The following is a 16,595-nucleotide window of genomic DNA, read 5'->3' as shown; positions in this document are numbered from 1 at the left end:
GATTACCACTATCATAATGGCAAATCTCTCTCTCTCTCTCTCTTAGCATGATTTTGAAGATGCCTTGTGCATCTTACTATTATTCTTGGTCTCCTAGGCCAATTTGCTTCCATGAATTATAGCTCTCTCTCTCTCTCTTTCTCTCTCTCTCTCTCTCTTAACGTGCATGCACGCACTTCCTTTAAAACTTGGAACTCTACACCATGTATAACATTATCATTTCTCAAGTTCTCTACAAATAATACTCTCATATATTTAATTATTTTGTGTTTTTATAAATATATTTATTTTCACATACATGTGCGTGTGTGTGCATACTCACACACACATAATTGTAAGTTTAGTTTTGTAAAATAAATATTGTTCTAAATACCTATGTCAAACACCTAATCCTCCTTCAGGCTCTCCTTGCGGACAGACACTGTGTTGTTATGCGAGCCAGGATGTTGATTTGTAGACTTTCTCACTTCTCTCTCTCTCTCTCACACGCACACGCACACGCATGCGCACACGCACATGCACGCGCATACACACACACATGCATATACATACATACATACATACATACATACATATATATTATACATACATATATGTATGTATGTACATGTGTATGTGTGTGCGTGCGCTCGTGCTCATATACATTTGATTAGGAATGTCTTAAGGTGATAGTTCTATGTGTGGGGGACTTAAGGGGAAAGAAGGGTTGGGGGGTGGGGGTGGTGGTGGTGGTTTGAGAGAGAGAGGGAGGAATACAAACAAACAAGCTATGTGTAAGAAACAAGAATTAATGGAGTTATATATATATATATATATATATATATATATATATATATATATATATATATATAAAAGGGGAAAGAGGGGTTGGGGGGTGGGGGTGGTGGTGGTGGTTTGAGAGAGAGGGAGGAATACAAACAAACAAGCTATGTGTAAGAAACAAGAATTAATGGAGTTATATATATATATATATATATGTATATATGTATATATGTGTGTGTGTGTGTGTGTGTATGTATATGTGTGTGTGTGTGTGTGTGTACACATACATACATACATACATACATACATACATACATACATACATATATATATATATATATATATATATATATATATATATGTTCTTATACGATTTCAAACTAGAGGGAGGAACACAAACAAACAAGCTATGTGTAAGAAACACAAATTAATGGAGTTTGAAATCTTATAAGAACACACACACACACACACACACACACACGCATATGTTCTTATATGATTTCAACCTCCATTAATTTGTGTAAGAAAAACGAATTAATGGAGTTTGAAATCTTATAAGAACATATGTATGTATATATGTGTGTATATATGTGTGTATTGTATATATGTGTGTATATATGTGTGTATATGTATGTATGTACACACACACACACACACACACACACACACACACATATGTTCTTATAAGATTTCAAACTCCATTAATTCGTGTTTCTTACACATAACTTGTTTGTTTGTATTCCTCCCTCTCTCTTTGTCAAACCACCACCACCACCACCCCCACCCCCACCCCCACCCCCCCCACTCCCACTCCCCCCCCCACCCCCCCATGCCTCTTTCTCACCCCCCCTCCCCCCCTTTCCCCTTAAGTCTCCCACACATAGAATTGCACATTTTTTGTTTCATTGTCTACTAGTAGCGTTGGCTAACTTTAGTATGATGGTTCTATGTAGCATGTGGGAACCTTTGTGTTACATAATATGTTTACCTTGAGCTTGGGCCTTAGTGACTCCATCATGCTCTTCCTCCCTACTTTATACACCCATCAATCTTACAATAAAGTGCATGCCTTATTGGTTATTTGTTTAAGATTGCACTAATAACCTTACAATATTTACTTTAAACACTTTACATACATACACTTAATAGTCAATTTGGAATCACACACATATACTCCTAATGGTTGTGATATGTGATAAATTAACTTTTCTACCCAAATAAGGATTTTTCTTACCTCATTGGATTGATACGATGTTCACATGCCAAACCATGGTTTTCACTTTTATTAGCATACGTTGCGATATAATTCATTGCTTTTGCTTTTTTGTGGACTAATGCTTGGAAGTTTATGCCCATCATTGGATCTAAGTGTATACAACTTTAAAGAATGGATACATCCTCAGCATTTTTATCATCTCATGATCCTGGTCCTTTTGTAGATATCCTCCTTGATTGCATTTTGCAAGGGGTATTTTGCCACAAGTGATGTTTACAAAAGGCTTACTGCATGTTAGTAGTCAAATGCCTTAGCTCATCATCATGACCCACCCTAACTAGGTCATGGGTTCGACCGACACCATAGGGTTTGTGTGTGAGAGTGGTGTAGCTTCTAGCTTGGCTATATCCCCTCGAAAGGGGGCTTTCTGGAAAAAAATATTCTTATTGCATCATTGTTATTTCAACTTCATAGTCAATGCTTTTGATCTTCGTATGATGCAACTATGTTATTTGAACCTTCATATTGTTGTCTTCAATGTGTCTATCTAATGCTAGGTAGTATGTATGGATTACCAGAATCATTGTAGATCTAATAAGTCATGACCCCAATGACAATAGGGAAAGGGTGTTAAGACTTGCCTTCCTCTCATACAAATTTTAAACATAATTTTTTAATTTCTTGGGATGATGGTAGGTATGAATCCTTCCTCTTTAGCTTATTAGTAATACTTCAAGGCTTCTAATACTAATGACAATAAACAATTTGGTTTTAACTTTTCAATTGAAGACCAAATTTGGGTCAAAATGGATTGTTGTTTTAGAAATGATTTTCATTTTATTGTCATTAAAGCTTTATTGTATAATGATTGTATGCAAACATATGATTTGGCATCCTAGGGTTGTGAAGTCTTAGTGTGCTCACACACACACACACACACACACGCATGCACGCACACACGCACACACAATGGTTTCTCTCTAAACCTTTGGTTGGGTTGGCCCAAAATCTGTCTTTTACGAACATCATTTATAAAATGGGTAGCTCTCCTACTAACTAGTAAAATATTGGAGACACCCTCGTAGCTTTTCTCAAGTTCTATTTTTCATGATCATAATGTTTGAAGATGGATAGTGGGACATCCACTATGGACCCAAATATGGGCGAGAAAACCGAAATTCTTTTTCACACTTTTAACATTGCTACCCTTTCATTTGGAGTAGCTCTTTGGTGATGGTGGCCCACCCCAACTCGTGGTGGCTTTCCCTTGGGTAAGCGGAGGGACACACACACACACAAACAACTCTAGACTTAGAATTTTTGTAGATATTGTCAAATTTTAGTTCATATATGTCTTTTAATACTCATTAACCTATTGAGCCTAAAGAGAATTTTCTATTCTTTTATGTTGTTAGAAATAGTGCCCCAACCATGGGTTGTTTTCCCTAAGGTTATTTCCACCTACCGTTTTTCCTTCAATCAAGGCCATGATTGTGGGCTTACCATTATTCCTAAAGCCTATAAATAGGCTCAATGTCTAATGGAAAAAGTGTGCCTCTTTGCTTCATTTTCATGATTAAGTTTTAGTTTATATTTTGCAATCTTAATATTCAATTAACAGTCTTATGATGATTGATTTGCTTTATAATCCACCCTAGGTAGATTAGCGCAGAGCATATCATTTTGCTAATATGGTATAAGAGCTCACGCTCTTTGGCCTGTGCACTAATCGTACTTATTAGTCACTAATCAGGCTCACTTTTCGAGCACAAATATTATGCTTGTGAAAAACTCTCAACAATGATGAGTGCCATTGTTCCTTGCTTGCGCCACCAATAGCCTATGCTATTAGCTCTTCATTAATGCTCAACAACTTCAGTTCACGACATATGATTTGGCCCATTGCATAGTCTCTGTGGCTCAGTCCATGTGTCATCTCTATTAAAGTAGCAAAGAAGCAATTCACATCCTCTTGAGTGAAGATCAGAAGGTAGACCTGGCTAGCAATAGAATCAGCGCTAGCCGTCAGCAAACCAGCCTGTCCTCACTAAAGAACCACGCCAAGCCATGACATCGTCATCGACAAACGTCTTCAGTAGAATCAGCGCCAGCCATCAACAAACCAATTAACTGGTTTGACACTAACTGGTTTGACACGTTATTATTATTATTATTTTAAAAAAAGAAAGAAAAAATTCTTTGTTTACATTACACTTACCCTTACATTGGGGGATGTTCACGTGGAGGCAAAAAAAAAGGACATCTTTGGGCTTCATTTCTTCATGATGAGCTACATTAAAAGCATCATCGACTTTACAAACTCGCCATTTTTTATCTAACATCTAGTTCTGTGGGTAAAAATCTTCTTCGTAAAGCACATAACTCTTTCTTACAGCAACAGCTTCATGACTTATAGCTATGTCCACTAGCAAGAGCATGGTTGAAATCATTAATATTCCATCTTCTACCTAAGAGTGAATGCTCATCATTTTCTCCGGTCAACCAACCCTCCAAATCTTCACATGAGGTAACCTCTAGGAGAGAGAAGCTACCCGTTTTAGAAGAAGCATTAATAAGGCACCTAGAAAGCTGTGGAATCCAAACAAACCCTGGTACTATAAAGAAGCCATTAAAATAGGACTAGGTCCTTATCTTGCATCAAATCTTCATTTTGTATGGGACATGGAATATGAAAGAAGACATGGGTTATTAACTTTCTTGTGGGAATTATTTTGCACTTGTGTCTTATTTTTTTTCCATCAACATAATTTGAGCTTGTGAAGCATTAGACACTGCCCTTGCTCTTGCAACAAGCGGTAAGACCTTGCTACGGCTCATAGTGAGGTGAGAGAAAACTTTAGAGGGGAGAACTTTCACACTTGGTAAACCAAGGTGAAGTTTAATCTCATGATGAAAAAAGGCTTGGGGAACATTGTTCAAGGGAAAGAGGAAAGACTTACTACTAGAGAGAGTAGTGCACAATGTGATTTAAAGAATGATAAGGCACTAGGCATTATAGGGGAACACTTGGATGACACTTTTGTACATCACATTTACACTTGTGATACAACTCAAGATGCATGGGAAACTCTAGATAAACTATTTGGTGCTACATGTAAACACTCCAAGATTAGTCTCCTAGTGAAGTTTCTTGGGCTTCAAAAGAACCCCACAACTACTATGCCTGCCCACATCAATGATTTTAAAAGCCTCTTAACACAACTCATAGGAAACAAGAAGGAAATAGAAGATGATTATAAAATTTCTATGTTGATTAAGAGTGTGACACATCTTGATGAATATTCAACCCTTGTAACAACTCTTTTAAATCTTCCACACCCACCCCACCTCGTGGTGGCTTTCCCTTAGGTAAGGGGAGGGACACACACACACACACACACACAAACAACTCTAGACTTAGAATTTTTGTACATATTGTCAATTTTTAGTTCATATATGTCTTTTAATACTCATTAACTTGTTGAGCATAAAGAGAATTTTCTATTCTTTTATGCTTGTTAGAAATAGTGCCCCAACCATGGCTTGTTTTCCCTAAGGTTATTTCCACCTTTTTTATCAAGCTTTTACTTTCACTTTACCCTAGCACTTTTCCTTGATTTAGGGGAATCGTATCCACCTCCTTTTAGGCTCTCAATCAGCTTCACCTCTCCACCATTTTAGCTCATCTATCCTCTACCATTCTGCCTTCAATCAAGGCCACGATTGTGGGCTTGCCATTGTACCTAAAGCCTATAAATAGGCTGAATGTCTAATGGAAAAACTGTGCCTCTTTGCTTCATTTTCATGATTAAGTTCTAATGGAAAAAGTGCGCCTCAATGCTTGATTTCAACTTGGATTTGGAGTTTCTTGGCCTTCTTGAGTGATTTGGGGTTTCTTGGGAAATTAAGGTTTTTGCATGTTTTTCATGAGATCCAGGGCATTCATTATCTTCATTAAGCCTTCCTCTATCCTCCTATAGAAGAAATGGCCCCAACTTGTGCCTAGTTTTGATCTAGGTATGAGAGTAGGAAGAGCTTGGCCGGGAGATCGGCAAGCTTTAACACTCTACATCGACTTCCGAGTGCCTATTGTGGATGCATTTTATTGGGAAAGGATTTGGCAAGCAGGGAATTCAGTATTACAATTGATTTTGATTGATTTGATATTGAGATTTGATTACAAAAACAAAGGAGGTGTTGTCAAATTTTTTACAAAAAGCACTTATGAAAGGCACTTGAGGTTACATGTGGAGGCCAAATTACAAATTGATGAGATTCATGTCTTCAAATAAGGTCTAAGACATTGCCAATGCAAAAGGGAAGTGAGGATTGAATTGGAGAGAAGTTTGATAGTTTTCTGTTGTGGCACTAAACCCTAATTCAATCCAAGAGGGTTAGGGATGCTTCCAAGGTGTTTGCATAATCTCATTCTACTCTCCAAGGGTTACGTTTGGAGCCATCAAGTGTTTCATTCGGACTTCGTTTACTTCTCCAATTGGCAAGTCTATCCGCAAGACAAGAAGGCTGCCCAGTTAAAAAAAGCACATCAACGTGAGCATAGGGCTAGGTTTCCCATACCCTAAGCTTCTCATCTAGCCTTAGACCTCACGATTCAGACACCGGAGCTATCCGCTACATCCATTTTTCCATTGGATGCCCTGTTTCTGTAAAAATTAGGGTTTCTGGACTAAACCTATTTTGACACCGTAGCTGGATAGTATGCTCTTCCCTCATTCCGGCAAGCTAAAATATTCAAAATTTGGACCCCGTTTGCTTGGTCAAAGTGGTAAATTACTCATCGATTGACTTTTTCAAAGAAGTCAAAATAGAGAGTACTTACGTATTGACCGTGGTCAACCGTGGTCAAAGTGATCATACACGGGTGTTCTACACATCATTGCCTCTCAATAGAGCTAAAGAACTCGTAAATCGGAGTTCGGAAACATATCCAACTTGAAATTGGTCATTTCCCAATGGCATCCAAGTCAAAGGCCAAGGCTACTTTTAAGAAAGTAGTTGAGCATGAGGGTGGTGTTTTGGAAACAAGGCAAGATGTTCAAGAGACTGTGCAAGGTAATGTTGACTTGCATCAAGGGTCAAACCTACCACAAGGGTCCATTGAGAATCTAGGGATGATGCAATGGTTGGAGAAGATGTTAAGATGATGCAAGTGAGAATAAATTCTTTAACCGCTTGGATCAAAGATTTGAAGCCATGGATCAAAATTTTAGAAAGGTTAGTGACACCTTGCATGATGGATAGTGACACCTTGCATGATGGATTTGTTGAGATGAAGGAAGGATTCACTAGCTTAAGGCAAGAATTGGGAAAGGGAAAGGAAGTTCTCAATGAGCCAATGGGATCTTGAGCAGCATTGGGACACTAATCTCTTGGATCTACCATGGGAACTTCAAATGCAAATGCTGCACAACTACCTCAAGCTAGTCCTCATCAAGTTGAATCAAGCAGTAGGCCTCCTAAGATGTACCAAGGTGGAACAAGCACATTTGGAATGCTGATATGCAACAAGGTGGTTATGGGATGCAACAAAGTGGTTATGGGATACATGTGCAATCAAGTGGTTATGGGATGCATGTGCAATCAAGTGGAAATAATGCTCCAAATATGCCTATGCATCAAGGAAATGCTAATATGACAAGTTCATCGGGGCATGGGTTATCTCCAATGCAAGGGAGAAGTTTGGAAAGAGGAAAAGGTATTCCATCAGGTGAACCACCTCTATTTGGCAATTGGAATGCTTCTCCAAGTTAGATGCCAACACCAAAGTTGAGGATGTAGAGAAGGATGGTGAATTTCACTTTGATCCGGGTGGATTAAAGAAGGGATACGTTGACTATGATGATGGGTTACCAATGCCTATGTGTGCTTATCATGACAAAGACAATATGGCTACTCTATTAAATATCTCAAGTGATGCCTATGCTGGTTGCAAAGGAGCCAATAAATTAAGGTTGAAGGCATGCATTAATGGAAGGGTAGCACATGTTTTGATTAATAATGAAAGCACACATAGCTTTATTAACACCAAATCCATGCACAGTCTCAAATTATAGCCCGTAGCTTTATCTTTGTGGCATGAGGTTCAAGTGGCTAATAGAGCAAAGATGGATTGCACAATGGTATGCAAGAATGTGAGGTTGATTCTCACAAATTATTATTCTTGCAAGGCTGATTTTGGATATGGGTCCCATTGACATTGTTTTGGGATGTGATTGGTTGGCAACTCTTGGGTTGTTTCACATGAATTTACAGCAAGGGTATATGAGTTTTATGCATAGAAATCATGAGGTTACATTGATCGGAACTCATGTGCCTAGTATCAAGATGATCAATGCCACACAACTTAAGAGGGAGCTAAAGAAGATGGGATGCATATATGTTTTATAGCTTTATAAAGAGGAAGGAAATGAACAAAAGGGTGAAGTTATGCATAAAGGTATTAAGGAGTATGAGGATGTGTTCCAAATGCCAAAGTGCTTTGCTGCCAAAAAGGGAGGTGGATCATGGGATAGAGCTTGAACCGCATACCAAACCCGTCAACAAGTAACCTTATAGATTGTCAAAAGTGGAGAAGGATGAAGTGGCAAAGCAAGTGCAAAAGCTTATGGATATGGGATGGGTTACTCCAAGCCAATCACCTTTTGCATCATTCGTACTCTTGGTCAAGAAGAAGGATGTCACCTTTCGCATGTGCGTGGATTATAGAGATTTGAACAAATCTATAATCAAGAATAGATTTCCCATTCCACGAATTGATGACTTGCTTGATGAGTTGAAAGGTGCATGTTTCTTCTCCAAGATTGATTTGAGATCGGGCTATCACATATTGAGAATCAAGGAAGGTGATGAGTATAAAACGACATTTCAGATTGAGAGGGGTCTCTACCATTATTTGGTTATGCTGTTTGGGTTGTGCAATGTGCCGACAACATTTCAAGCTCTAATGAACAAGGTGCTTGGACCTTTCCTCTACAAATGGGTGCTTGTATTCTTTGATGATATCTTGATATATAACAAAAGGGAGAAGTAGCCCTTGATGCATGTAAGGGTTGTTTTGGATGCTTTAAGACAACTTATATGCAAAGGAGAGTAAATGTACATTTATGGCACAAAAGGTTGAGTATCTTGGACACATAGTGAGCAAAGAAGGCATTATGGTGGACACATAGTGAGCAAAGAAGGCATTATAGTGGACCCTGAGAAGGTTGAGTGTGTTAAGAATTGGCCCATGAAGAGCTTCTTCTGGGGCCAGAACTCAAAAGGGATGTACTCAATCATGTACGCCAGTGCTTAACATGTTAAAGAGTTAAGGCAGAAAGGGTTAAAATGCCAGGTAAGCTGCATCCCTTGGACATTCCACAGATGCAATGGGAATGTATCACTATGGATTTTGTTATTGGATTACCGTCAGTGCAATCAGGTTACAACTCCATTTTTGTGGTAGTTGATAGATTAACCAAGGTTGCCCATCTGATTCCAGTAAAAGAAAACTACTCGACAGTGGATGTTGCCAAAGTCTTCCTTAAGGAGATTTTCACGCTGCATGGCTTACCCAGAAGAATAGTGAGTGACCGAGATTCTAAGTTCACATCAAGGTTTTGGACTGCGTTCCTCGAAGCAATAGGAACTTCCTTGGATCTCAGTACAGCTTATCATCCAAAGACTGATGGTCAAACTGAAAGCGTAAATCAGGTAATAGAAGATATCCTTCGGGATGCTGTGGTGGCAGAGAACCCAAGAAGTGGTTAAGCTATTTGCACCTGGTTGAGTTTGCTTATAATGCCTCTTATCACCGAAGTATCGAGATGAGCCCATTCAAAGCTCTGTATGGACAAGATTGCCTCACACCATTAACTTGGTCCGACCCATTGATCAGGGTTGAGATGTCTAAATAGATGCGTAATGATATGGAGTAGCAAATGTAGGCAATCCGCAACAAGAAGGATATCAAGGCTACCCACGATAGACAAAAGTAGTATGCTGACAAAAAGAGATCGGAGAGAGTGTTTGAAGAAGCAGATATGGTTTTCATTCGTGTACGACCCAAGAGAAGTTCTTTATCTTTACGGAAGTACAAAAAGCTACCTCCAAGATATTGTGGGACGTATGCCATTACTAAGAAAATAGGAGATCTAGCTTATGAAATTCTTTTGCATCCCCATCTCAAAGTACATAATGTATTCCATGTCAGTTTACTTAAAAAGTATGTACCCACCCACTAGCTCGAGTCATGTGCTGGATGATGAACAGTTGACTTCTTCGACTCAAGGCCAGATGGTACTCCAACATGAAGAAATCCTTGATGTTCGGGAGGAGGTTCTCAGGAGCACAGTCCTCACAGAATTTTTGATCAAGTGGAAGTTCTACCCTTTAGAGGATGCCACTTGGGAGAAAGAAAAAGGGTTGGTAAACGACTACCCCCACTTTGCGAGATGAGGACATCTCACATTTTTCAAGTGGGAGAGGATGTAAGATTCCTCCTCAGCCCTAAAAGATGTATAAGCTCGCACCTCAATCCCATGTAATCATCCCCTATTTCAAAATGCAAGAAAATATTGTTTTCGCTTGTTTTTACCTAGAGAGAGAAAATGTTCTAGAGAGAGATAATTCAAAATTGAGACATTTCTGAATACAAAGTTTCTCCTAGTATCTAAGATGGATTTCCTTGAAACAGAAGTTCAAAAAGAATTTTTCAATGTGCATTAGAAATTAATTGAATATGTGTATTAAAGGCCTTAACCTAAGGATCCACATTTTCAAAAAATTTTGATTAAGGTCCAAATAAGGTTCTAAAGGGCCAATAGGATTAATCCAAGTGTTGGGATGACAAAATGCAAAGAATAAAAGAAAATATCCCAAAAATGAGTAAATGCTCACATAAGATGAAGAGTTGACTGAGTATTGGGTTTATTAGTTAAAAATTAAGGTTTATTACTAAAAAAATCAATTTTTGACACCTCAGTAATTAAGGAGGGAGAGGCCCCATGAAGTAGGTTCTTTTTTCTCATCATTACTTGGCATTTTTAATTTTAAAAAAATGAGATATTTTTATCTCTCCTCTCTCCTCATGCAAACTAGATCAAAAAGGAAGCCAAATTGGTCCAAATCTTGTCCAAACTGAATCAAACTGAAGCTAGAAGCCTCTAGAACTCAGTTGGACTTGGTTAGTGGCCTCCCTCACCTATAAATAGACCCTCATTCCTTTGTATTTTCATCTTTGAGTAATTACATGCCAGTATTATCTTCATTTTAGTGTAATTCTATTATCCCTCTATTTTGCCTCTATTTTTGGGAGCTTTGGAGCTTCTCAATTCTCCATCCTCTCTTGGAGATTACCCTCCCCAACTTGGTGGCCAAACCTTGCTTTGTGGGCTTCACTTGTCTCCAAAAGAATCAAGCCAAAATCAAAGGTAAGTCTTAATTCAATGGTTTTTCTATCTTTTTCAATGACTTTCTTCTTCCCCAGCCCCTCTAATGCTTGGGAAGCTTTCAATTAAATGGTTTTTTCTTGAAATCAAGTTTTGTTAATGATTCATAATGCTTAAATGTTTTAATACTAATCTTTATGCTTAATTATAGTGTTTTTATTAGTAAATCTCTCTTTCTTGGAAAGATTAATCATCTTTATAGTTAGATCCTTGTTAGAAGGATGGTTCTTAATGATAAACTCATTATCTTAATCAAAAATCTAGCCCGTCTGTCATATACAAATATTTTGACACCATCCATTCGTAACATATCATTGCACATTATCATGTGCGGAATAACCTCATAAAAGATCTTGGTACTTTTTCTCAAAGTTAAATTCTTTGATAGGGTGCATAAGATTTGTTGATGTTTAGATGTCATCTTGGATTTCCTTTAGAAGCTGGATTTCACATAATCCCTTTGATGAGTTTATAGTCCTAGTTTATAAATCACATTTCCTATGGAACCTAGACTTCACATAAGATTTGTCATCAATGTGTAGATGTCATCTCACATTTCCTTTAGACCCTAGATTTCACATAATCCCTTTAATGAGTTTATAGTCCTATCACACTTCCTTTGGAACCTAGACTTCACATAATCCCTTTGTGACTTTACAGTCCTAGTTTATAAATCACAGTCCAAGATTGCTAATCACAATCCTAGTTTACAAGATCACAATCCGAGTTTACAAATCACAATCCTAGTTTATAAATCACACTCCCAGTTTACAAATCATAGCCCTAAACTAATCATAGTCCTAATTTTCAAATTACAATTCTAATCAAACATTTCGATCTATTGGTTCTGATGGTCAAATGAGAACAAAGTCTCCCTTTCTAATATCATGGGTTGAAAATCTTGATTTAGCCTTTTACTTTGTAGCGATCATCAAATTCCTCCAATCCTAAGAATTCATCATTCATCAATATCAATAGTTATATCATCCACATGTGTGCCTAGAGTTCTTGGCCAAAAGTTTTGATAGAAGCCTCCATCCTAGACACTTGGTCTCTCTAGTGCTTGAACCATGGCCTCCCAATATTCCTTAATTCCCTTTACCACCTCTAAGTGATCTTTAATGTACTCAAACATTGGAACAACACACGGAACCCCTATCGGTCAACCCATCTGGTTAGTCTACTCCAGTCAAGATGTAGGTTTTTCCACTAGCAATTGTGGGCACAGAGGACCAATTGCATCTAGTCCCCACTTTTCAAAAGCCCCATATGATACAATACTTTTCCTTAACTCATGATGCAGCACCTTCTAACCTTGTTTCTGACAGGTCTCACAACTCTTGCACCAATGATAAACATCTTTTCTCAAAGTGGGCCATACATAACCTACAGTCAAAATCTTCCTCAGAGTTAGCTTTAGGGCAAAGTGCCCTCCAGAGACCCCTTCATGGTGGCAGGAGGCCATAATGGCAAAGATCTCCTCCCTGGTTAGAACTCTTCTCAAAATCAAATCCTTTCCCTTCATGTAAAGTTGATTATTCATAATAGTGTACTACAAATCCTTCCTTATGAAACCATATCTTTGCCTTTTGGATAATCTTGAAGGCATAAGACCTGTGTATAAAAAATATTCAACTGTAAATTGTCTCTTTCAACATAGTTGGGGTGGGCTATAGTGATGGCACATACATCCAAATCCTTGCCTAACCCCCCCATTTGCTAATGCATCTGCAGCCTGGTTTAGCTCCCTCTTCACATGTTGAATTTGTACCTCTTGAAATCTCTATAGCATTCTTCTTATTTGAAAGCACCATTCTTTCAACTTGGGGCTCTTGGCCTTCCAGACAGTTTAAAGTCTCTTGATGACCAGTAGGCTATCTCCCTTGATGACAATCCTGCTAATTACTCTCTTAATACACTGTTGAAGTCCATATTCTAAAGTGGCATACTTAGATTCATTGCTGGTCTGCACTTGCAACTTAATCCCTTCTTGACATACTACTTTACCTTCTGAATCCAACAAGACTACACCTCCACTAGCCACTCCTGAGCTTCTCTTAAAATCTCCATCAAAAAACAAAGTAAAAGCATTTAACAAACCTGCTTCAAGGTCCTTCCACCTGGGCACCTTCTTCTTGATCACTATCTCTTTCTTTAACACCACAAGATTCTGTTTGTAACATCAGAATATATGCCAGTGCAGCTCTTGTACTATCTTCCACCATGCAAGTGAAGTGAAACTCTTGCAACTCAATCAACCATTTAGATAATATCTTGGATGGAATGTCAGACTGAATCAAATGAGGAAGAAGAGAGTAATGGGTCAATATAGTGAAAGGCTTTGGGAGTAAGACCTTAATTTTCTTAAAGAAAACATTATAGCCACCATCACTAGCTCTACTTCAAAATATGTTCTTTCTCCTAATGTCTTTGTTATGTTGACAAAATATACTAGCCTCATATAGGAATGTTCCTTTCCCTACTGTAATAGTACTACACCTATGGCATCCTCACCCATACTAGGGTTCACAAAAGACTCTTTACTGCAGTTAGGGGGGGCATGACCACTAGCAAAATGCTCAGAATTTCCTTAACTTGTAGAAAGGCCTCTTCTTCCCTGTCTCACCACACAAATGGGATCCCTTTGGGATGCCTGTTGCAATTGATATAATGCCTGAGACAAAAGGTAAATGAATCTGACAAGGTATCTTACCTTATATGTGAATGTCAACAATTGTTTCACATTCTGAGGTGCCTCCAATAAGAGCAAAGCTTCCACTTTTACAAAATTTGCCTGAATCCCATTCTCAGAAACCACATGTCCAAGTAGAGTTACCTTGGCTTGAGCCAAATGACATTTGTTAGGGTTCAGCTGACCACCTAGATCATCTAGCCTCTTTAAAGCCAACCTCAGCTTCTTACAATGGACTTATTTGCCACTATAGATACAAAAATCATCAATAAACACTCTGATGAAGGATCCTAGAGGTAGGGATCAAACACCAGATTCATGAACCTTTGGAAGGTAGTAGGAGCATTTGTATAGCCAAAGGGCATAACCTTGTAAGCAAAACATCCCCATGGGGTAATGAAAGTGGTTTTCTTTTGATCCTTTGGGGGGAAATCAAAATTTAGAAGTATCTTGAATATCCATCACAGACACTATATCTTTCATGCCACACTATCCAAAATCTCATCTTAGAAAGGCAGTGGATAATGATCTCTCTTGGTTACAGCATTTAGGGGCTTAAAGTTAACACAGACTCTTCATTTCCCATTCTTCTTTGGAGTGATTACTATTTGAGAAGCCCATTCCAAATTATTGACTGGGAAGATAAACCCTTCTTTCAATAGTTTATTCACCTCCTCTCTCAATACTTGCTGCTGCACAACTCCCAATCTTCTCAATCTTTGCATAATTGGTTTAGCCTCTGGCTTCAACTGGATCTCATGCTGCACTACTGACACTCCCCTCTAACTTGTGTATAAGAGGAAATGAAAAGGTCTAGAAATTTTGCAACATAGTTAGATACTCTTTCCTCTTAGCCTCAGCTAGATCCGTGGGCAAGAATTTTCTGTAAGACTTCTTCCCTATCTGAATGTACTTCAACTTCAATTTTTAGCTTCTCCCCTTCCTCTGCACACAGCTGTCAGACATACACATGAGGTTAGAATCTGGCTCTAACAATTGAACCTCCTACTCCCCATCATCCTCTAAGATGTCTTGCCATGTCCTCTATGGAACTGGTTTCTTCATCTTCATCTTCTGAAGTACTCTCTGGAATTAATTCTCTCCTTGGCCATGTCACATCTGACTTTTTTTCTCAAAGGTCGATCCAATCCAAAGATAAGGTGTCTTCTCCACCAATCTTGTCTTGCTCTCATTGCTATCAATCATGGCCTCCCCAGTAAGCTTCTTTCCTTACTGGCATCACATGAACATCTAACTCAGCTTCTTGTCCAAGAATGGTCACCTACAACTTCTTTACCACTCCCAAACATCCGACTTTTGCATTATTTGCCATTATAACTCTAGACTTAGAAGGTGCACTTACCTTCAGCCTTAAAGCTTTCATAGTCTCCTAGGTCATTACATAGACTTGGGCACCACCATCAATATACACTTTCGGAACTTTAAATTTGTTTGCCCAGGCATCCATGATAGGCAGATAATCCTTATCTCATTTTACACGCACTACATTAAGCTGACCCCCTTTCTTCTCTTTCCTGGAAACCCTTGTGTTGACCAGTTTACTCCATGTTCTTCTAAGTTTAGGGCACAATTACAAGAGTTGGGGCCAAGTTAGATTGAGTCCCTTCTACTAGAGATCCTGCACGAAATCATACTCTTCCTCCTGAGCTCCTAAAGAAAAATCTTGCATTCCAATACACCTTCTAGGCCTGCTCTTCCTCTTACCTTCTTTAAATTGGTCCTCCACTTGCTTTCCCTTCTTCCTCCTAGATGGTCCTGCTTCATCTTCAACCTCTGCACTTCTAGTTCTTTTGTTGGCTAACATGTCAGCTTCTTCATCCATACCAATTAGGATTACTTCACCTTGTCTAGGCCCATTTATTGGCTGCCTGTTGATCCTGAGGTCCCTGTGGATTTGGAATTTCCTCTTACCTCGTGACGTCTTGCCTTCCCTCCTAGGTTCCAGAGGATATACATCTCCTCCCATTATCTTGGGGTAAGGATACTATTGTCTTGGCATAAGGATACTGAGGAGAGATATGATCCCTCTCCATACAATTGAAACATTGGACATTCATGTTGCCTTTCCTCCCTCCTAGGTTCCAGAGGATATACATCTCCTCCCATTATCTTGGGGTAAGGATACTATTGTCTTGGCATAAGGATACTGAGGAGAGATATGATCCCTCTCCATACAATTGAAACATTGGACATTCATGTTGGCTCCTCGTCTTCCTCTACCTCTCATTCCTTCTCTATCTCCTGCCCTTGGGGCATTTCTACCTCCTTGCAACAAAATCAGATTCAAATTCTCCATTTGCTGAGTCAATTGATTAATACCTTGCATCAATTGATCGGTAGCCAATGGATCTGGAGTAGTCCTCCATTCTTCTGTCCTTCTCTCCCAGTTAGCAGGTATACCCTCGGTTGGAACCTCCCTTTTCTTCTGAGTTAACCTCTGAAGCTTCCATTCCTT

Source organism: Cibotium barometz, chromosome 56 (assembly GCF_041138505.1).
Source record: "Cibotium barometz isolate CiBa-2024 chromosome 56, ASM4113850v1, whole genome shotgun sequence".
Classification (NCBI taxonomy): Eukaryota; Viridiplantae; Streptophyta; class Polypodiopsida; order Cyatheales; family Cibotiaceae; genus Cibotium; species Cibotium barometz.
This window is presented reverse-complemented; position numbering follows the sequence as displayed.